General features: G+C 40.7%; 1 protein-coding gene across 2 annotated transcripts in view; it reads right to left on the bottom strand.

Annotated features, from left to right (window-relative positions):
• LOC145353675 (docking protein 5-like) overlaps positions 1–25,451 on the bottom strand; it is a 370,165-nt gene that overhangs the window by 129,006 nt on the left and 215,708 nt on the right. The window lies entirely within an intron of this gene.

Raw genomic sequence — 25,451 nt, 5'->3', positions numbered from 1 at the left:
GTGTGGCCTCACCAGCTCCATATACAGCTGAAATATAACCTTCCTGTTTTTAAACTCCATCGCTCTAGCAATGAGGGACAACATTCCACATGTCTTCTTAATTCAAAACAATCTTTTGCAATTCATTCACAAGGACACCCAGGTCCTCCTGCACAGCAGTGTGCTGCAATTTTTGCTATTTAAATAATAGTCCATTTTACTGTTATTCTAACCAAAATGGATGACCTCACATTTACCAACATTATACTCCATCTGCTTTCATTAGTCAGAATATTGAATACAGGAGTTGGGATACCTGAAGTTGTACAAGATATTGAAAGAGCCCATACTGTGTTCAGTTCTGGTCACCGTATTATAGAAAGGATATTATTAAACTAGAAAGAGTGCAGAAAAGATTTACTAGGATACTACCAGTATTTGATGGTTTGAGTTATAAGGAAAGGTTGAATAGATTTTTTTTCCTAGAGCATAGGAGGCTTAGAGGTCTATAAAATAATGAGGGGCATAGATAAGGTAGACAGTCAATATCTTTTCCCAAAGGTAGTGGAGTCTAAAACTAGGAGGAATAGGTTTAAGGTGAGGGGGAAGAGATACAAAATGGTCTAGAGGGGCAATCTTTTCACAGAGGGTAGGTGAGTGTCTGGAATGAGCTGCCAGAGACAGTAGTAGCAGCAGGTACAATTTCGTCTTTTAAAAAAACATTCAGACAGTTACATGGGTAAGATTGGTATAGAGGGATATGGGCCAAATATGGGCAATTCAGACTAGCTTAATGGTAAAATCTGGGCGGCATGGATAAGTTGGGCCAAAGGACCTATTTCCGTGCTGCAAACCTTTATGCCTCCATTTATACAAACATACTGTTCTGTATGAAGAGGTGGTAGAGGGTTTAGCTAATCATATTTGCAAACCTCTGCTTAAGGAGAACAGAGAAAGAAGAAAAAATGATTGTTGAGACCAGGTGAGGAACCAGCCTTCTCTATTCAATCGCATCAGTTGATTTTGATTTGATTTATTATTGTCACATGTGTCAGTATAGAGTGAGAAGTATCGTTTCTTGGGCACTATACAGACAAAGCATACCATTCATAGAGAAATAAAAGAGAAGATGTAGTGTTACAGTCATAACTAGGGTGTAGAGAAAGATCAACTTAACATAAGGTAGGTCCTTTCAAAATCAATTCAGGCAGTGAGCCAAAAGGAAGCAATCAAATGAGGTTTTCTCGAGTTAAAGCAAGAGCAAATCTATGAATTACTAAACCAAGAAAATTAATCTGATGTCACATACACAAAAGTATGACAAATAAGGGATGTTGCAGTCCAATAAAAAAATTAAAATATACGGTTAAGTATCCTTTGCTGGTCTTTGAAGCGTAATTTTTTAAATATTGTGGCTAATTTTGATTTGCCAGATTCAAGGATACATTCAGGTTGCTGCAATTATTAGGAGATCTTGGTTTGCTGGTCGATTTCTAGTAACATTGGCTTCTGAACCAGGTAATGCACTTGTTCCAGAAGAGAGAGCAGGAAAAAGCCCAATCTTCATTCTTTTTACCCTGCTGAAAACTTTCTTACCAATTCCCTGCAGCAGCTGCAGCCTGGTCTTCAATACTTAACCCATACCTATTTCCAAGACGTGTTGGGTTTGGTCTACCTGTGGCAGCACTATTATAATATCCGGAACTTTGCATTTTTAGAGTCACGGGTTTTGATGGGTCTTTGCATTGCAGGAAATGCACTCACCTGAGGGAGATCTGTTTGTTTTTTCACCTTCACCTTGGAAGAGGCCTTGCATTTTTGAGTAATTTGTATGTCACATTTCACAGAAACCCTACAGTGCAGAAAGAGGCCATCTGGCCCATCGAGTCTGCACTGACCACAATCCCACCCAGGTCCTTTCCCTGTATCCCTACATATTTACCCACTAATCCCTCTAACTTCTCCTCTTCTGAACGGTCTGGCCCTCACTTTTGACTATGCCTCTAGTTCTAGAATTTTAAACCAATGGAAATAGATTATCTATATCTACCCTGGCAGTTCCTGTTCGTGCCTTGAAGGTTTTAATCAGATCACCCCTTAACCTTTGAAATTCTAGCAAAAGGTCCAATTTGTATCTTTCCTCATAATTAAACCCCTGAAGTCCAGATATCAATCTTGTAAAACTACATTGCATTCCTCCAAGGCCAATACATCCTTTTCTAAGGTGTGATGCTCAGATCTGCTTAAAGCTAAAATTCCCAGTCAGTTCAAAGTTTAAATCAGATGTTCAAAACATAAAGCAGCATAGCCTTGTTGATGATGCTTAATTCAAATTATGCATTGAGTGACATCAGATTCCACTGCTCATCAGGGTTATGAGATCCTCATCACAAGCCAGATAGCTGTTATAAATCACACTGTCATGTGTTCTATTTATATACTTCATTGTGAGATAATGCATTTGAAACGTATTGGGGTAATTTTTCTTTTTAAATAATATCTTTAGTGAGACAGGAGAGTGGTGCAATAGTGCCACTGAAGATGGAATGAAAAGGTCATGTATAATCACTATCCCAGTGAAGCTAATGTTACTGCCCTTGCACCTAAAGATTCACACTGGAAAGCACAGAATGTGTGAATCGGTGTGAATATTATTCCATGCTTCAAGAATAATTTTTCAGAGAAAAAAAATATATTTTACCTTAGATATTAGAAAAACAGCTATTTTGTTTTCATTGATGAGAGGTCACACAACAGGTTTATTTGAAATCACAAGTTTTTGGACCGCTGCTCCTTCGTCAGGTGAATTCCTGACTTCACCTGATAAACGAGCAGCACTCCGAATGCTTGTGATTTAGATAAACCTGTTGGACTATAACCTGGTGTCTTGGGACCTCTCACCTTGTCCATCCCAGTCCAACACCTGCACCTCCACATCATTTTCATTGGACACTTCAAAACTTTGCTTGAACACACTGTTAAATCTAAATCATCTGAAAATAAAGTTCAGCTTGAATGTACGTTCTTCGATCAGCTGTGGCTCTCATTAGATGCCAAAACCTTTGACTTCAACAGACAATTAAATTCCTATTTCTCGATCTTTCAGTCTCATTCGTGGTTTCCTGCCATGCCAGTGACACATAAAGGTCACCCCAACACTGGCCAAGCCAAGTGTTGACAAGCTACAAAAGTACACAAAGAAGATGCTGACTAGATATACAAAATTACTCCTATAGTAATAAAAAATGATGGTGTACCATTTTGCCACAAAATGTTAATGTGTATGATTCAAAGTCGACATGAGCCACAGCATAAATCACAAAAACTACTTCAGAAACCACCGTTGAGTTAATATGCGCCACCGCTTACACATGATTCTAATTGATGCTCGTAATTCCTGAATTAGATTTTTAACTGCAGCAGGAGAAAACAATATGCTAACTTAACATCCAATATTTCATTAAGAATGCCAAGTTGTTTTATTAATATCCACCTTACTGCTTCTACTGATCTCATTTGCATTCCTCTGCCTGAGATTAGAAGAATCAGCCAATTTATTGCATGTTGATTATTGTATACAACTTATACCAACAGGAGACCCGTGCAATATCCAGCCTGTAGATCAACTAGATTTTGAACCATACACATTAACATTTCACTGAAAGAAAGTCTTTTATTTTTCTTGCACCATTCATGACCTCAAGGTGCCTTCAAATGCTTTGTAGTCAATGAAATGCCTTTGAGATACAGTCACGATTGCAATGTAAGAAAGGCAGCAGCCAATTTTGACACAGCAAAATCCCCAAAACACCCCTTTTATTAGCAATAATTGAAGGAATAAATATTTGATTAGCAACTGGGGAAAAGTCCTTTCAGATATGCTGTGTGATGTTTTATGTCCACCCGCAAGGCAGACAAAAGCTGTTTAACGTCTTATTGCAGAGATGATACCTCCAACAGTGCAATATTCCTCAGCGCAACACTGGGAGTGAGTGTCTGGATTTTGTGCCATTGTTTCTGAAGTGGGACTTCAGCCCATCATTCAGAAGTGACTGTGCTATTTTCAAGCGCAAGGTGGCACAGTTTCACACTTGGATCTTATCATGATATTCAAAGTGTGCTGCCACTGATAACACTACCAATGGACAGCTTATGGATCAGCAGGACAGTGAATCTGGTCAGATTGTCATTATTTAAAGGAAAGCCCATGCTTCTTGGAGGAGGTGATTACTACAACTTGTGCATTGCATTCTGCTGACAAGGTGACTGCAGAGAAAGGATCTTTGATTGTGATATTCAGGGTGTCTTAGAGTAAGTGAACAGAAGGAAGGACTTCCTCTTCCTCAGTAAGGATCAATTAATTTTTTTTAATTGCTTTCTATTAGAAACAGTTGGCAGAATATAGAAAAAAAAGCAAGAGCCTTGTTTCTAGTAGCCAGTAACAATGTAGGAAAAGTAACAAATGAACTCAATAATCCTTCTAAGTTAAATTCTCCTGTCCATACCCTTCTTCATCACTGCACAGCCTCACCAATACCACATTTTCCCTACCCTTCTTGCCCTCTCACGTATCATATCGATATCCTGCAGTCATTCATGAATTTTGGACACTGCATCAATATCTTTTAAGTAAGCGTTACCGCGACAACAGTACAATTTCTGCACCACCTTCTGCTCTTGCACTTTCAACAGCTGCTACAATCTGCACAGTTGCTTGTCATATTATGTAATCCAGGTTTTTTATGTTACAGTGGCAGTCGCTGATTGTTGAGATCTTGAGGCTTTAAAATCAGAAACACCTTTACTGGTAGGTTTTAATTATTTACAGTTCGGGTCTGGCATGGGGTTGCTCACCATGCAGACTCACTGCTTGCAGAGTTCTTTCCTAGACTGTGCTCTGGACAGGCGACTACACATATCATATGATGGCAAGTGCCACTCTCCAGTGCCACATCAATCCTTGTTCTGCTGAGCACCTTGGCATTGTAAATCATGCGGGCGCATATCATCACACTGCTATCCTTTCTTCTCAGTCTGTGCCACTTTAATAGAGCAAGAAGTCTGACAACACCAGGTTTGCCGGCATCTCCACATCATGACCACTTTAACAGACAGACACTTAAAGGGAAACCTGGAGACACAGCAGTATAAGTTTAAGGTCAGAAAGAGATCCTGTCTGACTCACGTCAATAGAAAAAGGTGATCAGTGAGAGGCGTGGTATGCAGAATTGGAGATGGAGAAGATAGATGCTACACAAAGCAGTGTGTTGATACCTTCTCTCCCTTCTTTTCTTTACACTGAACCTTCACACTCAGTGATGCCAGCCTAGGCGATGCAGAGAAATACCACTTACCTTTTGCCTCTTATCCATGCCGCAGCATACTAACCGTTGGCCCTCTTTTGTCTATTCAAAGTCTGATACCACTGCACAGCAGATGCTGAGGAGAGGAATCATTTTGATCGTGCAGGCACCTGCATAGAAATGAGCACGCTGCATTCTGTAGAAGATGAGGTTTTTTAAAGGTTTCTTTTTGGTTGATTTATTACTGTCTCATGTATTAACATACAATGAAAAGTATTGTTTCTTGCACACTATACAGTCAAAGCCTGGAGAAGGAAACGAGAGAGTGCAGAATGTCATAGCTAGGGTGCAGAGATCAATGCAAGTTTGGTCCTATACCGGACTGCAACTACACCGTACGTTGGTGAGACCACATTTGGAATATTGTGTTCAGTTCTGGTCACCTCACTATAAGAAGGATGTAGAAGCATTGGAGAGAGTGCAGAGGAGATTTACCAGGATGCTGCCTGGTTTGGAGGGTGGGTCTTATGAGGAAAGGTTGAGGGAGCTGGGGCTTTTCTCTTTAGAGCGAAGGAGGATGAGAGGCGACTTAACAGAGGTTTATAAAATGATGAGGGGGATTGATATAGTGGACATGCAGATACTATTTCCTCAGGTGGATGTAGCTGTTACTAGGGGGCATAACTATAAGGTTCATGATGGGAGATATAGGAGGGATGTCCAAGGTAGATTCTTCAGAGAGTGGTTGGGGTGTGGAATAGACTGCCTGCTGTGATAGTGGAGTCGGACACTTTAGGAACTTTCAAGTGGTTATTGGATAGGCACATGGAGCATGCCAGAATTAGAATCCAGAGTGGGATAGCTTGATCTTGGGATTGGACATAGTTCGGCACAACGTTGAGGGCTGAAGGGCCTGTACTGTGCTGTAATGTTCTACGTTTTATGTTCTATGGTCCATTTAAAAGTCTGATGGCAGCAGGGAAGAAGCTGTTCTTGAGTTGGTCGGTATGTGACCTTAGATTTTTGGACCTTTTTACCAACGAAAGAAGATAGAAGAGAGGACGTCCGGGTGTGTGAGGTCCTTAATTATGCTGGCTGCTTTACTGAGGCAGTGGAAAGTGTAGACAGTCAATAGATGGGAGGCTGGTCTGCGTGATGGATTGGGCTACATTAATGACCTTTTGTAGTTTCTTGCGGTCTTGAGTGGAGCAGGAGCCATACCAAGCTGTTATTCAATCAGAAAGAATGCTTTCTATGGTGCATCTGTAGAAGTTGGTGAGAGTCGTGGCTAACATGCCTAATTTCATTAGTCTTCTAAAAAGTAGAGGCGTTGGAGGCTTTCTTTATAGTGTTGATATGGGGGGACCAGGACAGGTTGGTGGTGATGTGGACATGTAAAAACTTGAAGATCTCAATCCTTTCTACTTCGTCCCCATTGCTGTAGACAGGGCCATGTTCTCCACCATGCTTTCTAAAGTTGATGATAATCTCCTTCATTTTGTTGACATTGAGAGAGAGATTATTGTTGCTGGACCAGTTCAGCAGATTCTTTACCACATTCCTGTACTCTGTCTCATCACTGTTTGAAATCCAACCCAATACTGTGGTGTCGTCAGCAAACTTGAAAATCGATTTGGAGGGGAATTTGGCCACACAGTCATAGGTGTATAAGGATTATAGTAGAGGGCTGAGAACACAGCCTTGTGGGGCACCAGTGTGAAGGATAATCGTGGAGGTGGTGTTGTTGCCTATCCTTACTGATTGTGGTCTGTCGGTTAGGAAGTTAAGGAGCTAGTCACAGTGGGAGGAGCCAAGGCCCAGGCCACAGAATTTGGAGATGAGTTTTGTAGAAATAATGGTGTTGAAGGCTGAACTGCAGTCATTAAATAGGAGTCTGACATAGGTGTCATTGTTACTAGGTGTTCCAAGTTGAGTGCAGAGCCAGGGAGATGGCATCTGCTGTGCACCTGTTGCAGCAGTAGGCAAACTACTGGACCACGGCACTCTGGGTGACTGGAATTGATTTGTACCATGACTAACCTTTCGAAGCATTTCATAATGATGGATGTCAGAGCCACTGGACGATAGTCATTAAGGCACACTGCTTGGCTTTTTGGTACAGGAATGATGGCATCTTCTTGAAGCAGATAGGGATCTCAGATTGTTGTAACGAGCGGTTGAAGTTGTCTGTGAATACTTCGGCCAGCTGATCTGCGGAGAATCTGAGTGCTCATCCGGGTACCTCATCTGGGCCATCAATGGTTACCTCAGATACAGATTCATCTGAGGCTTCCAATATGGAGGGTGTGCTGTCATTGACCTATTGCTCAAAACAGGCATTGAATGCATTGAGCTCATCAGGGAGGGATACGTTGGAGTTGACAATTTTACATGCCTTCATCTTGTAGCCTGTTATGTCTTGCAGACCTTGTCGCAGTCAGCGGGGGTCTGTGTGACTAGCCTGAGACTCTAGCTTGGTCTGGTACTGTCTTTTGACATCTTTGATGGATCTCCTTCGGAGGTATCTGGCTCTTTTGTATAGGTCAGGATCGCCTGACTTGAACGCCTCAAATGCTTACACCCTAATGGTGATGCAGAATGGTCAAGCCTTTTAAAGGAAGATTTTTGTGTCCCAACAACTGCTTAAAATATTGAACTACATGTCACAGAGCTTCTGTGTCATGTTGTGGGTTGTAGAGATGTCCAGGCTACTACTGCATAGCACTAATACACTGCAGTCATTCATGAATTTGGGCACTGCAGCTTTGCCTTCAAGAAATCGTTACTAACAATATTTGTAGTTTGTCTCCAGGTCTTCTCTTCTCCAAACAGGATCTTGGTGCTCATATAGTCATACATTGTGCAAATTATTGGCCCACTGCTTCAGAAATGAGACTACAGTACTTTCATTGCTGGGCGTTACTAAAAAGCAGAGAAAGGCAGCAAATGTTCACATGTATGTTGACACAAAGTAGCTAATGAGATCCAGAATCAGGATGATTCGAAGGGATGCAGGGAAGCATTTTCACTGACCTGAAATGCAAGGAGTGGGTAGGTCAAAAAGTCAGGGGAAACATGCCTTTCGTGATTCCCTAACAGAATGTGGACCAAACTGCAAGTGGAGTGGGGGAAGGGATGAATTGGAGCCGGGGGTTGGTGGGAGGTAGAAAACATTAGAGGGAAGACACAATCACTGGGGTTCATCAGGCAGCTCCTTGGATCCTGGAGTCACATCTATCATGCAGAATCACTTAATAAAACCATGTACAGTCACAATATTAGACAATTACACAAAATGCATTGAATATAGCTGCAGGAAGATACGTATATAATTGTATTTATTTATTAGTGTCACAAGTAGGCTTACATTAACACTGCAATAAAGTTACTTTAAAAAATCCCTTAGTTGCCACACTCAGGCACCTGTTTGGGTACACTGAGGGAGAATTTAGCAGAGCTAATACACCTAACCAGCATGTTTTTCGGATCATGAGAGGAAACTGGAGCACCCAGAGGAAACCCACGTAGACATAGGGAGAACATGCAGACTCCATGCATACAGTGATCCAAAATGGGAATTGAACCCAGGTCCCCGGAGGTAAGGCAGCAGTGCTAATCACTGTGCCACCATTCCACCATATATGCATTTAATGCAAAAGATAACTTAGCGTGATTGTGCTGAGAAATGGATTGTACTGAAATGTTAAGAGAATATTTGGCACAAAGCAGGAATTTTATTGCCTGCCTGCAGAAAGGTCCATCGACCTCGAATGGGATTTTACAGTTTCAGGGCAAGCAAGGCCGCTAAATCCACCCATTATGTCTTGAAGGATTAGTGGGCGATAGCATCGAACAGGCAGTATGGCATCAGCCTTCTGTTAACTCCCATGGGACATTCTGCTATGTTGAAGCACAATGTCATCTGATTCAGTACCACCCATTTTGCACTATTTACAAATTCAAATTTTAACCCTATAACATCTGAAGTAGTTAATGCGAGCTGTCCTTGAGGTGTACTTTAATGTCTCACATGGGAAACGTCATTGTAAGGAAGAACAATCCATCAGGAAAAGCAGCTTAGAAGGTATCCGTTGCCAAGTAGCAAGAAACAACTTCAAAAAGATTTAGACTGCTACAATATTTCTTCCTTTGTCAAATGTTCATACGCTGTCACTTGAACATAGGCTATAATTATCCATTTGGGACCAATGTTGTCTCTGTTATCCTCAGACGATACATCCCAAGAGGAAGACATTTGTTACAGATGAACTTGACTGTGCAAAGCATGACTAACGTTTGAAAGTTAAACAACATTGTCAACCTTTTTTCCTTAATTTATATTATTAATTTTGACAGATATTAGTGAAATAAAAGCATTATAGATGACATCAAGCAACACATTATTAAAAGCTTGTTAAAAACTATATTTTTTGTTTCGTTTAGTTTCTTTTCATTTTAAATATTTTACTTTTTTTCTGCTTATCAAATATATTGAAGGCACAGTACAGGGCTTTAGTAAAAATTCATTTTTATTAACGAGCACTATATGACAAATTTGAATTACTCCGCAGGTCCTCCTCCCTGCATCCCTTCATTTACCACTTCCCAACATGAAGGTAGTGGCCCATGGCACAGTTCTGAAGGAAGTAGTGATTTGCCTAAGCATTTCATGTCTTCATTGAAACAGTGAGTGACAGGGAGTTCTGTGGGTGACATCATAGCCAGTACAATCCATTTCTCAGCTACTGCTGACTCTGCACATCAAATCATTCAGCAACATGATCATGAGTATCCTCACTGATTTATTCATCTTTCTTATCCCAAATCCAGCTGTATTCTTCATAATGATGAGCTTACACTTTAGCTACAGGGGCCTGTCAATAGTTACTCACAGCAACCATAAGCTGTTTACCTGAGTATTGATCACACTGCCAGTTGTGAGATTTTGCATTACTCAACATGTTTAGTTTGACTGTTTCCGTAATAATGAAATAGTCTCATTGTGCACGAAGCATTTTGAGATGTTAAGCTTGATAAATACAAAGTATTTTTGAAGTGCACTTCAAAATCCAGAGTGTCTCAAAATCAATAACAAGATTTCACAATCCCACTTGATGAATAATCAACATTTCTAAATGAAATCGGTGTGAGCTGCATCAAATCCGTGTTTCCCTGTTCAACACTATTGAGTTACACAGTGAACTCGAACAAGTTTTTTTTCATAAAAATCTAAATATTTTCTTCCCTATTGGCAATGAATATAATGAACATTGTTACCCAAGAGGATACACTATTAATGCTAATCTAGGTATGCTGTAGTAATTGCAGATACGAATAGAAATATTTCTGTATTTCTTGATCACAATTTAATTCCTTAATTTAAATACAATGCATAAACCATATTTTTGATAACAGAGTGAACCTTGTCCTAACCTTCTCGCGAAATCTATAGAAAATGAGAAAACAAACTTAATGACTAGAAGTATTCAGACTGAGATATGCATTTCAAATGGTACGTTAAAATGAGACAGGAACCTATCTCTTTGCCTGACGTATGTCTTGTTGTACATGTACAGTGGATATTTGCAACATACATTATCTGGAATTTAGAGTACCAAATTGCTAAAGCACTTGTGGTAGTGTGCCCCTTTAAGAGGGGGTGTGGGTCACATGACCCATCAAGTCAATCACAGCTATTTGTGCAAACAGAAAGCTGGAGTGCAGACTTTCTGGCATTTGGAATCTGGAAGCCTTGGTAATCGGAAGCATTCTTATCTCGGTCTTGTATATTATTATTTTCCCCCCAAAAAATCTCTATTCATTTATCTACCTTGTAGGTCATCAGTTCCTCGTGACTAATACAATTGGTGACAAGGTAAATCAAAGTTCTTTTTCCTGTTGTCTACTGCAGGTTGGAACAGCAGTCCTCGAACTGCAACCCTTTTGAAGAACAATACAGTGACAAGTTGAATGTGTCAAAATATACTTATTTGGGAAGATGGAACCATATGATTCTGAAACAGATCAATGGGTCCAACATGTTGAGCTTCTCTGGTTTTTCTTGGTGCCAAATGAAATGTCGGGGGTGAGGGGGGTGCAGGGTAGGGTCAGAAGGAAAAGCAAATGGCATTCCTTCAAACAGCCTGCAGGGTTCAAACATACAACCTGATTTCTCCAGAATTCCCAGGTACAAAAATATTTGACCATCTGGTTGTACTGGTCAAAAAACACAATCACCCAAAACCATCAGTGATAATATAAACTTAATTCAACAATGAAAAACCAAGGGGAGATGATAGCAACTTTCATGCCAGTTAGTTAACCACCGTGAATTCGGATCATCACTCAACAACATGCTCAGGGATCGGTTAGTTTGTGGCGTGAATAACCTCACCATATAAAAAAACTATTAGCATAGACAGAAATGACCTTGATTTGAGCATTAGAAATTGCTCAGGCTACAGAAAGCGCCCAAAAAAAGTAACTCAAAACACGCACGTTAGGTGAGATTAAACCGACTTTGGTGAGAAACCTCAGACTCGTGGCACCAAAATGAGGATGCCGAAAGCCGTGTGTCAAAGAGCAGTGAGCAAGACAGAGATACAGAAAGCCAGGTCTGCAAATCAAGAACTTAGGAAAATGCTACCGGTGCAAGGAAGATGCACCCATAGGAGAGATGCAAATTAGAAGACGTAACATGTTTTGCCTGTAACAGAAGAGGCATATTAGGATTAAATGCAGATCAAACAAAGCCTATCAAAGGCCAAACAAAAACACTACTACTCCGGTACATGGTTTAGAAAATGGCTCAGATGAAGAATCTGAAGTTTACAGATTAAACAATACTGAAGTGAGCAAGTCAGCCCCAGTTGTAATTGTGTTAATAGTGAATTATCATTCAGAATGAAGGTGGATACAGGAGCCTCTGGGAGAGCAGACATATCAGTATTCACAAAGTATGGTCAAGCCCCTGGAATTGAAAAGCACAAACAAATAGGCTGACCATATACACTAGAGAAGCCTTGAACATACTCAGTACTACAGCAGTACTAGTAACTAACCAACATTAATTAGCCCAGTTACCTATCAACGTGGTCAAGGGTCAAGTCACATGGGCCTAGATTGGTTCCATCAGATCCAAGTAAATTGGTTAGAGATCTTCAGCATTAATTAAGGTAATTCTCATAAAGTGTTAAGAAAATATCAAGTAGTATTTCAGAACTGACTGAGCAAGATATAGGGTATCAGGGCAAAAATCCACCTTGATCTTAAGTCAACACCCAAGTTCTACAGAGCTTGTCCAATGCCCTGTGCTTTACACGAGAAAGTAGATGTTGAGCTCAAGTATCTCCATTAATTATTATGAATAATTAAGCCAGTACAGTTTGTTTGAGTGTGCTGCCCACGTTGTTCCTGCTGTTAAGCCCGACAGGACTGTCAGGATATGTGGAGATTGTAAGCTAACCAGCAACCAAGTAGCAAAACTGGATTGGTAGCCCATACCAAAAATCAAGGACTGATATATTAAATTAGCTGGAGGGTCATACTTATCATCAGATTGAGTTAGATGAGACATTTGGAGAATTCGTAACAATCTACACCCACACAGACTTGTATCAATCTACCTAGCAGCCATTCGGAATATCTTCTGTGTGCACCATACGGCAATGCACCATGGAAAGCTTGTTACAGCACCTGCCCAAGGTAGTTGTCTATTTTGACGAGGTACTAATGATGGGAGCTTAGCAAATTTTGAGGAAGTGTTGAACAGATTTATAAAAGCAGCGGAAGACAGAAAAAAAAATGTACATTTCAAGCCCATGAAATAACATATTTGGGATTCAGGGTTGACACTCAAGGACTGCACCCTTTGGAAGAGAAGATTAAATCAATCCTGGAAGCACAAGCCCTTAGAAATGTATTAAAACTAAAATCATTCTTGGGCTAATGAATTATTATGGCCAATTTATCCCCAACCTGTCTGCATTGCTGGCATCTTTACATGCGCTTCTCAGGAAGTACCAATGATGGCAATGGAATGAACATCAAAATTTGAGTGAGTTAAAATTACATTGCAGTCTTCAAGCTTCTTGGTCCAATGCTGATATGTGACACCTCACCTTATGGAAAAGGAGCTGTGTTGTCCCACGGACTGGAATAAGTACATGAAATGCACTGCCAGAGGAGCTGGTGGAAGCAGATACAATAGTAACATTTGAAAAGCATCTTGACAGATACATGAATAGACAGGGAATTGAGGGATACAGACTATGCAGAGGGAAAAGACCTTCAGTTTAGGAAGACACAAGCTTGATGTACCAAAGGGCCTGTTCCTGTGCTGCACTATTCGTTGTTCATCAATGGACAGCTGTGAATTTATCCAATAACTTTCTTCCATAGTTTTTAAAAAAGAGTGAAGATCTATCAAACCAAGTTTCACTCTCTATCTGATGTGTCCAGTAATGAGATCAGCTGAGATTCTAAAACAAGTATAGCAACGATAGACAAAAGCAACCAGTTTATTACAATTCAAGATCACTCATGCACATAAAGTTTTGCAATCATTGAGAAAAAAAATATTAGCAGCCACATTAGGACATGGGATTAAGCTTTGGATTTGGAATCAATCAAAAAATTCTCGTTACTTTTTTAACCTAAAGGAGATCACAAAAATGTGATTTTGACATTTTAGACTGAGACTCATTAGATATGATTCAGATACTGAGCACATTTAGGGGAAGTACATTCATTATTAAGAAAACCAGTGGAAAGATTCAAACTGGAAAATGTAAATTAATTAAATGGAAGCATATACTTTGCTCATTAATAAACACTTACCAGCCAAGGAAAAGAGCTTACAGGAGGTTAAACAAGCATAGCAACGGGATGATAAATACATCCAAAAAGAGTATTACCAGAATGAATGCCCAAATAAATTCCTCTAACAACACAGTATGCCAAATACTTCAAACAAAAAAAAACTCATAGCCATTCATGATTGCTTTGTTTCTAATGATAGACTAATCATCCCTAAAACACTTGGGGCAGGATTTTCTGGTTGAGTTCACCTCAAAACTGGAAAATCCCACCTGAAGTTAATGGACCTTTGCACAGTCCATCCTTTGCCTGCTACAATTCACATGGTGGACAGGACAGGAAAATTTCCCCTTGGAATCAAAATTCCCATCAAATCTGTCAAGATCACCTGGGAATAGAGAAAGCTCAGTCAATCTGGTGGTCACGCTTCATTCATTCTTTGAAGAGCTAAACCTTAAATGTTTCGTAACAAACCAACAGCAGAGTGAACTGGCACCCTCTACTTTTCCTTCAAAGCCATAAATGCACCTGGGCATGGATTTATTTGAGTTAAAAGGCAAAATTGTTATCATTATCATTGATTACTACTCCAGATGATTTGAAGTGTGTAGACTGCAGGGCATCACGGCAGAGGCAGTCATTAAATCACTGAAAATAACCTTTGTGACACATGGTATCCCATTGTGGTGTCAGACAATGGTCCTCAGTTTTCTAATGAGCTGTTCCATAGTTTCACGTGGGTAACTAGCTTGCCCAGATATCCTGAATCAAATGGCGAAGCAGAGTGAGGATTTCAAACAATCAAAGAATTGATGAAAAAGAATATAATATTTATATCAGTCGTTACATCAGTATTAGGTGCTCTTGCTGTTTTTTAAGATACTAAATTAGCCCTTCTTAACCACTGAAACCTTGCCATTAAAAAAGCAAGTTCTCACCATTCAAATTACTGATAGGAATATGGATTCCAGTTCTACAAAACAAACTGCAACCTAATGTTACCTCAGATGATTCTGCGAGAGTTAGAAAGCGTGAGCAGCACAAAAGACAAAAACAGCCCATAATCTCAACATCAGGGACAGAGCATGAAATTTGAAAATGCTGCAGCCCGGGGTGAAAGTGAGGATGCAAGACCAACGGAAAGAAGGCATTGTAAGTGAAAATGCTCCGCCGTTGGGACATTATAGAAACCGAATGGACAAAGGAAGTATAAGAAGAACTTTGATAGCAATGGGGAGGAAACCAATGGAACTTTGAACTTATTATCTAGATCTCCTTGGGGAAAGCAACAAGAAACAAGCCAAAACTCTACAATCACCAAGGTGGAAGACACTCTTATTTAACAATGAGAGAGTGCAGTTAGCCCTTAACCTCAAGAGTAGATCTGGTCAAGGCACCTCAGAAATTTAATCTGTGAAGTCTGTGACTCTGGCGGCAGATATAGGAGGAATTATATAATTGGGATAAACTCTTGGGGGAAGGAGATCTAGAGTAAAGAGTTAACAGCAAGAGCACCTAATACTGATGTAATGACTGATATAAATATTATGCAATGTCACATTGTTAAGTAACTGAGATCCAGAAGGAAGCACAGGTACAATCGCATGCAGAGTGCTGAGATGTATATAGAACTGTAAACAAGAATGTAGATTTGTAAATGAACAGGGTTTTTTTTTACAAATTACAGACTAACATAGCTTTCTCAAAGACACAGGCAAACCTTAAAGAAACTCAATCTAGGCTGTGTATTCCAGATGATGTAGAGATACCGGCGTTGGATTGGGGTAAAACAGAAAGAAATCCCACAACACCAGCTTAAAGTCCAACAAGTTTATTTGTAGCAAACACTGCAAGCTTTCGGAACAGGCTGTCCCTTCATCAGGTGGTTGGGAGTTCTGAATACAAACAGGGCACAAAGACACAAACTCAATTTACATGCATAAGGATTGGAATGTGAGTCTTTACAGCTAATCAATTCTTAAAGGTACAGACAATGTGAGTGGAGTGAGCTTTAAGCATAGGTTAAAGAGATGTGAATTGTTTCCCGACAGGAAAGTTAGTGAGATTTTGCAAGTCCAGGCAAGTTGTGGGGGTTACAGATAGAGTGATATGAACCCAAGATCCCGGTTGAGGCCGTTCTCACGTGTGCAGAACTTGGCTATCAGTTTCTGCTCAGCAAACCTGCGCTGCCGTGTGTCGTGAAGGCCGCCTTGGAGAATGCTTACCCGAAGATCAGAGGCCGAATGCCCGTGACTGCTGAAGTGTTCTGCAACAGGAAGAGAACAGTCTTGCCTGGTGATTAAGCGGTGTTCATTCATCCGTTGTCATAACGTCTGTACCAAGCTTCGGTACATCCTTTCCCGCAGCGAATCAGGTAGACAACATTGGCCGAGTTGCAAGAGTATGTACCGTGTACCTGGTGGATGGTGTTCTCACGTGAGATGATGGCATCCATTTCGATGATCTGGCATGTCTTGCAGAAGTTGCTGTGGCAGGGGGTGTGGTGTCGTGGTCATTGTTCTCCTGAAGATTGAGTAGTTTGCTGCAAACAATGGTCTGTTTGAGGCTGTGCAGATGTTTGAAGGCAAGAAGTGAGGGTGTGGGAATGGCCTTGGCAAGGTGTTCGTCTTCATCAATGAGATGTTGAAGACTCCGGAGAAGATGTCGCAGCTTTTCCGCTCCGGGGAAGGGTACTCTGTCCACGATGTCCCGTGTTTGTCTTCTGAAGAGGTCGGTGTGGTTTTTGGCTGTGGCGGGTCGGAACTGTCAACCAATGTGTCGAGCGCCATATCCTGTTCTTATGAGGGCATCTTTCAGCTTCTGGAGGTGTCTGTTGCGATCCTCCTCATCTGAACAGATCCTGTGTATACAGAGGGCTTGTCCGTAGGGGATGGCTTCTTTAACATGTTTAGGGTGGAAGCTGGAGATGTGGAGCATTGTGAAGTTATCCGTGGGCTTGCGATACAGTGAGGTGTTGAGGTGACCATCCTTAATGGAGTTGCATGTGTTCAAGAATGTAACTGATTCCGGAGAGTAGTCCATGGTGAGTCTGATCGTGGGATGGAACTTGTTGATGTCCTCATATGGTTGTTTCAGTGACTGTTCGCCATGAGTCCAAAGAAAGAAAATGTCATCGGTGTATCTAGTTGAAGGTCCTGTGCAGTGAAGAAGTCTTGTTCAAACCTATGCATGAAGATGTTGGCATATTGAGCTGCAAATTTGGTCCCCATGGCTGTTCCGTGTGTCTGGATGAAGAACTGGTTATTGAAGGTGAAGACATTGTGGTCCAGAATGAAGCAGATGAGTTGTAAAATTGCATCTGGAAACTGGCAGATGAAACACGATACATTTCAATTACACCTTCTTGCACCATGGTCCATATCCCTTGACTCCCCTAATATCCAAAAGCCTATCATAGAATCTCTACAGTGCAGAAGGAAACCATTTGGCCCATCGAATCTGCACCAACTATTGCCCAATCTTACCACATAACCTGAGGGGCAATTTAGTATGGACAATCAATCTAAGGTAACTGTTAGATTGTGGGAGGAAACTGGAACCAACCCACACAGGCAAAGGAGAACATACAAACCCCACACAATCGCCCAAAGTCGGAATTGAACCCAGGTTCCTAGCATTATGAGACAGCAGTGCTGACCACTGTGCCACCATGCCAACCCGGCGATCCCAGTCTTGAGTACGTCCTTAAATATATTTTGAAAACTGTAATCTCTGAAAAGTATTGCAAATTAAGTACTATATTTGAATGGAGTCTTGTGAATTTGAACAGAAAGAGAACGTTTAAATTCCTATTATCCGAAGTAACATAACATTTGACTGGAGCTCACTTCCTTTAGGAATCTTCCAATGTCTCACAACTACCAAACAAAAGCTTTTCACTTATATAATTAGCCAGTGCTTTGTCAGTCATTTATTATCAGATTTACTACCTGACTGCAGCCAGCTATCATGCAGACCAACACGAAGCTGGTTTCTGGATCATTTGGAATTGCAATTCGCAGGTATTTACTTATTTATGTTTTGCTTGAGAATGTCACAAGGTGCCAAGCAGGCAATTTTCTGCCATGACATTCTTTATTCTGCCCTAATTATTTTTCTCTATCCTCTTGAGATGTGCTGAATTGAGAGAGTAATTTGTCTGGCACATGCAAATGACACCACTTTCCTCTGGCTTCTAATGACTTTTGTTCTGCTCCAGATCTCAGGCAGAGCTATTTTTATAGCATTACTACTGAACTCATTAACCCTCTGTGATCACATTACTAATGGCCAAGGAAATAATTGGGAATCAACCTCAAAATAATACTGGTTATTCTGCGCCATGGTTTGGGCAATTTTGAAATAAGAGAATTCCTGAGGGGCAAGAAACAATCCAAGAGAAAAATAATATGCATCATTGGACAAAATGCTCAAGAGCAAGGATTCTCGTCTGAAACATGGTTAGGCACTTGAAGTTTTTTTATGTAAAAACTACAGTTTATAGCATGATATGTGCTATAGTTTTCCAAGTACCTGACTAACCCCTATAGGTATAACTTTGCTCTCTGCTACCCTTTCTACACTAAAGGAACCACTCCAGAGCCTGCTTTCCTGAAAATTTTAGCACAGTGTATGTGCAAAAAGATGGGGAACACCTAAGGCTAAAAGGACCTACTTGAATTATCTACTTACCTTCAACTGATAATTATTTCTAAGCTGTAGCTGCCAAATCCATTATCAACTCTGATGCGGTACTGGTTGTTTTAATGAATGGTGTTCAATGGGAATAATTATATAAATTGCAGTAATAATCCCAGTGATATGTTTAATAATCATAAACCCGTCTGTCAGCAGTTATAGCACTCTCCTTTGCAATCACAAAGTTCCAGAATCAAATTTCACTCCAGGATTTGAACACAAACATCAGGGTTGACATTCCAGTGCAGTGATATAGGATCTCTCATGAGATGCAAAACCAAAGCTCCATCTTCCAGGCCTGGTAGATGTAAAAGATTCCATGACATTATGTTGAAGAACAGTAGGGGAGTTACCGCTGTTGACTTGGCCAATATTTATCCCTTAACAAACAAGCAGAATTCCATTATCATATTCATGTCTGTGGGAGTTTGTTGTGCACAGAATTGGCTGATGCTTTTCTTGCAATAACAACAACAGTGACTGTTCTTTAAAAATACTTCCTTGCTGTAAAATGCTTTGAGACATCTGGTGATTGCAAAAAGCATTATGTAAATATAAGTCTTCCTTTGCTTTTCTCTCCTTTCTGTACTGAAACAAAAATAGATTTCATTGCACTGGAACAGGAAGTGATAATTGAATTGAAAAGGAACTTTGTGAGAAGGATGCACATTCGTGACTAAGGAAATTAAGAATGGTGTCAATGTGAAAGAAGTGGCAAACAATGTGATGAATCATGGAGTCCCTACAGTGCAGGAGGAGGCCATTTGGCGCATGAAGTATCTTACCCAGGCCCTCTCCCCCACCCTAGCACTGTAACCCCACACATTTACTATCTAACTTAGACATCTGTGGACACCAGAGGCCAATTTAGCATGGCCAATTCACCTGAACAATCCATTTTTGGACTATAGGAAGAAGCTAGAGCATCCGGAGGAAACACATGTGAACACGGGGAAAACATGCAAACCCAACTCAGTGACCTAAGGTCAGAATTGAATCCGGGTCCCTGTGCTGTGAGGCAGCAGTGCTAACCACTGTACCATCCTATGAAGTTTAGTTTAGACCAGAAAATTAGGAAAATTTTAGAAACTTGTAAAGGATGACTCAAAGAAAGGAGGGAGAAATTAAAAAAAGAGAGTAAATTGGTAAGAAGTATAAGACTAGACAATAAGCATTTAAAAACAAAAAAAGGGAATAAGCATGTCAATGAGGTTCTTTAGAGAAAGAGATGGGGGAAATGAGTAATGGGAAACAAAGAACAGCAGGAACTTAGAATCATAGAATCCCTACATTACAGAAGGATGCCATTCGGCCCATTGAGTCTATACTGACCACAACCCTACACATTTACCATACTAATTCCTCTGACACTAACGGGCAATTTAGCATGGCCAATTAACCTAGCCCACATATCTTTGGACAGTGGGAGGAAATCGGCGCATCCTGAAAAAAACCACGCAGACATGGGGAGAATGTGCAAAACTACACACAGACAGTGACCAAGACCAGAATCAAACTTGGGTCCCTGGCACTGTGTGGCAACAGTGCTAACCATTGTGTCCCTCTTCCTTCCGTGGGACAGGTGTTTTGTGTCTATCCTCACAGAAGGCAGCACTAAAAGCATCCAAGAATAGTTAAAAGCAAAAGGCAGAAAAGATAGAGGAACTTACTACCATTAGAATAGCTGACTAAACATTTACAAATCCTTTGGATCTAATAGCCGAGGGTCTTACATTTATGTATTTATTAGTGTCACAAGCAGGCTTACATTAACATAGAACATAGGACACTACAGCATAAACAGGCCCTTTGGCCCACAAGTTGTGCCGATCATATCCCTACCTACCAGGCCTATCTATAACCCTCAATCCTATTAAATCCCATATAATCATCCAGAAGTCTCTTAAAAGACTCCAACGAGTTCACCTCCACGACCACCAACGGCAGCCAATTCCACTCACTCACTACCCTCAGTGAGAAACTTACCCCTGCCATCTCCTCTGTACCTACTCCCCAGCACCTTAAACCTGTGTCCTCTCGTAGCGACCATTTCAGCCCTGGGAAATAGCCTCCGAGAATCCACCCTATCTATACCTCTCAACATCTTATAAACCTCTATCAGTTGCATTAACACGGCAATGAAGTTACTGTGAAAATCCCCTAGTCGCCACACATTGGCTGGCACCTATTTGGGTACACTGAAGGACAATTTAGCCAGGCCAATGTACTAACCTGCACATCTTTCAGACTGTGGGAGGAAACCAGTGCACCCAGAGGAAACCCATGCAAATAGGTGGAGGACTTTGGGCCATAATAGTTTTTCTATCGGGTCTGCTAGCTCACTAAAGATTTTTGAATCATGACATCTGGATAAGTCAGATTTTTTAAATCACACTGAAGATCAGGGCGCCGCATGCTGCAAACAATACTACTTCTTGTTTTTTTATCTCATTCAATTTTGTGAGCACAGAATAAGTAACATGTGCAATTGGTATATTGGGCCCAGTCTTCCCCACTGGTATCAAAGCATAATTCCTTTTCCTTCCTGGAGAAGATTTCTGACTTGTGGAGGCTGTCCAGAGAGAGAAAAAAATATTTTTTTTATCCTTATTGCCAAGGTAATAACTCACCCAAGGACAGTTTGCTATCACTCTTTATTGGAAACCAAAGGAAGAGCTGCAGCAATGGTTTACAACAAGCAAGTCTGCCCCCAAGAACCTACAACAATGCTCCGGGTTAGAGCAACAGGTTTTAACCTCCTGCTGTTCACTTCCCATTGGGCAAGCCTCCATTTGCTCAGTAAGGGAGTTTGTACTCCATGAAGCCTATGGGGAGATCTAACAACGATCTCCTGAGTCCTTTATGGCAATCATAACAATAACCTAGCAAGTCAACATAGTTCCCCTTTCACAAAACTATTTTTGACAAGTTTATTATAACTTTTTTGAGAATCAAAGAAGAGGCAGAGAAAGGGGAAACATGAGCACTGTTGCCTTACAGCGCCAAGAAAATGGGTTCATTTCCAGCCTTTAGTCACTGTGTGTATGGAGTTTGCACACCCTCCCCATGTCTGCATGGGTTTCCTCTGGGTGCTCCAGTTTCCCCCTGACACTCCAACGATATGCAGATTAGGTTGATTGGTCATGGTAAATTGACACTTAATGTCAGGGGGATTAGCAGGATAAATACATGGGTTATGGGAATAGGGCCTAGGTGGGATTGTGGTTGGTGTAGACTCAATGGGCTGAATGGCCTCCTTCTGTACTGTAGGGATTTTATGATGATTAGCTGTAGCCTATTTAAGTTTCTAAAATACATTCAATAAGGTGCCAGATAAAAGATAATTGTACTTGGTATTAGGGGTAATATCTTAGCATGGATAGAGAATAGGCTAACTGACAAAAAATAGAGTTGGGATAAATGGGTCATTTTCAGATCAAAAAGTTAGAACTTGTGGGGGTGGCAGTCCTGGGGCTTCAAATATTTACAATCCAAATGAATGACTTGGATAAAAGGCACAGAGTGTATTGTAGTCAAATCTGCTGACAACGATAGGTGACTCACCTGATGAAGGAGCAACGCTCCAAAAGCTTGTGATACAAAATAAACCTGTTGGACTTTAACCTGGTGTTGTGAGACTTCTTACTAAAGATAGGTGAGAAAGACCGTTTTGAGGAGGGTACAGAGTTGTATGGAGAATACAAAGGGCAGGACTTTCTGGCCATTCACAACCGAAAACCAAAAATCCCACCTGAGGTCAACAGACCTTTCCATGGTCCGCCCCTCGCTTGCTACAATTCCCATGGCAGACAGAACAGAAAAATTAATCCCAAAGAATCTGCAAAGGGCTAGAGTTTCATTGAGTGGGTAAAAACTTGGCAGATTGAATACAGTGAGGTTATTCCTCATTGTCTCAATGACATGTTGAAGGCTCCGGAGAAGATGTCGTAGCTTCTCCAATCCAGGGAAGTACTGGACGACGAGGAGCGAAAAGCTACGACACCTTCTCAGGAGCCTTCAACGTGTCATTGATGAAGATGAACATCTTGCCAAGCCCATTTGCACACCTCCACTTCCTGCCTTCAAACAATCGCACAGCCTCAAATAGAGCATTATCTGCGGCAAACTACCCAGCCATCAGAAGAACAGTGAGCACGACACCACACAACCCTACCACAACAACCTCTGCAAGAGATTCATCAACACAGATACCATCATCTCACGTGAGAACACCAAGCATCAGGAACACTATACATACTCTTGCAACTTGGCCAACGTTGTCTACCTAATACGCTGCAGGAAAGGATGTCCCGAAGCATGATACACTGGGGAGACCATGCAGATGCTACGACAACGAATGAATGAACACCGCTCGACAATCACCAGGCAAGACTGGTCTCTTCTTGTTGGGGAACACTTCAGCAGTCACAGGTATTCGGCCTCTGATCTTCGGGTAAGCGTTCTCCAAGGCGGCCTTCACAACACACGACAACGCAGAGTCGCTGAGCAGATCTGATAGCCATGTTCCACACGAGGACAGCCTCGACTGGGATCTTGGGTTCATGTCACACTACCTGTAATCCCCACGACTTGCCTGCGCTTGCAAAATCTCACTAACTTTCCTGTCTGGAGATAATACACATCTCTTTAACCTGCGCTTAATGCTTTCTCCACTCACATTGTCTGTACCTTTAAGATTTGATTACCTGTAAAGACTCACATTCCAACCATTATTTTGTAAATTAAGTTTGTGTTTTTATATGCCCGTTTGTGAATAGAACTCCCACTTGCCTGACGAAGGAGCAGTACTCCAAAAGCTAGTTGCTTTTGCTACCAAATAAACCTGTTGGACTTTAAACTGGTGTTGTCAGACTTTTTACTGTGTTTACCCCAGTCCAATGCTGGCATCGCCACATCATTACTAAAGCTGTACAGGGCTATTTGTGGCGAGACCAGACTTAAAGCCCTGCATGAAAGGTAGTATCCTTCTTTAAGGAGAGATATATTTGCATTGGAGGCAGTTCAGATGAGATTCACTGATTATATTTCTGTAATGAAAGGAGATAACTATATTAAGTTGACCTTTCTCTATACCGTAGCTATGACTGTAACATTACATTCTGCAACCTCTCCTTTCCATCTCCCCTATGTACTCTATGGACAATATGCTTTTTCGATACTGCTTGCAAGAAACAATACTTTTCACTGTACTCCAATACCTGAGACAACAACAAAACAAATCAAAATTTTAGTAAATTGGGCCTATACTCTTAACAATCACTTTCAAGACTGATAATATTTTAAAAGATATTTCATCTTCCAGTGAATGGCTGAAAGAATAACATGACAAGATTTTACATTTAAAAACATTTTCCTGCAACAAATGACTGAAATGTAAGATTTTGATGATTCCACTAATTTTTAGAGTTTGTTGTTGGTCTGTAAAATCTATTTGTTTTTGTGCTAACCACCTTTCAAATTAAATGGCTTAGCTTGAATTTCTGAGAATGACAATCCCACACTTGGGATATTTTGCAGTTGCTGTTTGTAAGGAACTACGCTTAACTGTTTACAACCTTAACTCTCTTAAGAATCTGTAGTGAGAAGCTCCAAGTGCTTTCCAGAGTTTTTGAAGAGTTACTTAATTAAATCCACCTCCAGTGTTGAAGCCTGTTCTAATGATTCTTCATCTCCCTGACCTAGCCAGAAGTCTCCTGGAGTCTGTTGGTGGTTGCAGAGTGTATCTCTCTGACTAGAGACTCTGCATCCTGCATTTGGCTGTGGTAACTTGTGAAGTCCAGCAACCTGTTTTTATTAATCTCTCTGCTAATCAGACAGAATTTATGCTGTCATATTCCTGTGGGGAAGCCTGTTAACTGATCTCAAAATTACTTATTCTTCCCTCTTTCCCATGACAATGTGAAACGCATTAATCTTGCATCCAGGTTGAAATGTTATTTAACTATCTTTGATCCCAATCCCTTTTCATCTTAGAAGTCAGTAGAAAGCACAACTTACAAGCCAAAACCCTCAACTCCTTTCTGAGATTTTGGGAGATGCAAAGTCTACCCATTCAAACAGAGGGACTGCAGCCATTGTCTCCAAGCTTAAATATTTTGTACCTTCATCTCTGGAAAAAATAACTCTTCCTTTGATCTATATCAATCAAACCAGACTTCCCGTTAGGCTGACTTCAGAATAAGTCACATGACCCATTCATGTGCCCTAAATTTAAAGCTACAGTCCCAAAATATAATCTCTTAAATCTCACAATTGTAACCCCTATATAATGAAAAGTCATCATCATGGTTTCATAAACATGATCCAAAAAATAGCAACTTCTATCATTCTATACACTGCAATGGCTATCTTACAATTAACCCACTACATTCAATACAGGTGACATTTTCTCCCCACGTTGTCTATTAAGCAGTCAATTTTGGCAGCATCACAATGTTTCATCAGCATCGATCAAATACATGCAACTGTTATGATTTAAAATCCTTGTTACGGTGATTAACATTCTTTCTATATAAAAGGTGGTGAAGTGCATTCATTCCATGCTGATTAAAGTCGTTTTGTTTTCACATTTTTGTTTAAAAGATGACACAGTTGAGTCAGTCTGGAAAACATTGTCAAGTTCAATATTTTTGG

This window comes from Carcharhinus amblyrhynchos, chromosome 16, assembly GCF_965287045.1.
Source record: "Carcharhinus amblyrhynchos chromosome 16, sCarAmb.v2.hapA, whole genome shotgun sequence".
In the NCBI taxonomy this organism is placed as follows: domain Eukaryota; kingdom Metazoa; phylum Chordata; class Chondrichthyes; order Carcharhiniformes; family Carcharhinidae; genus Carcharhinus; species Carcharhinus amblyrhynchos.
This window is presented reverse-complemented; position numbering and strand designations above follow the sequence as displayed.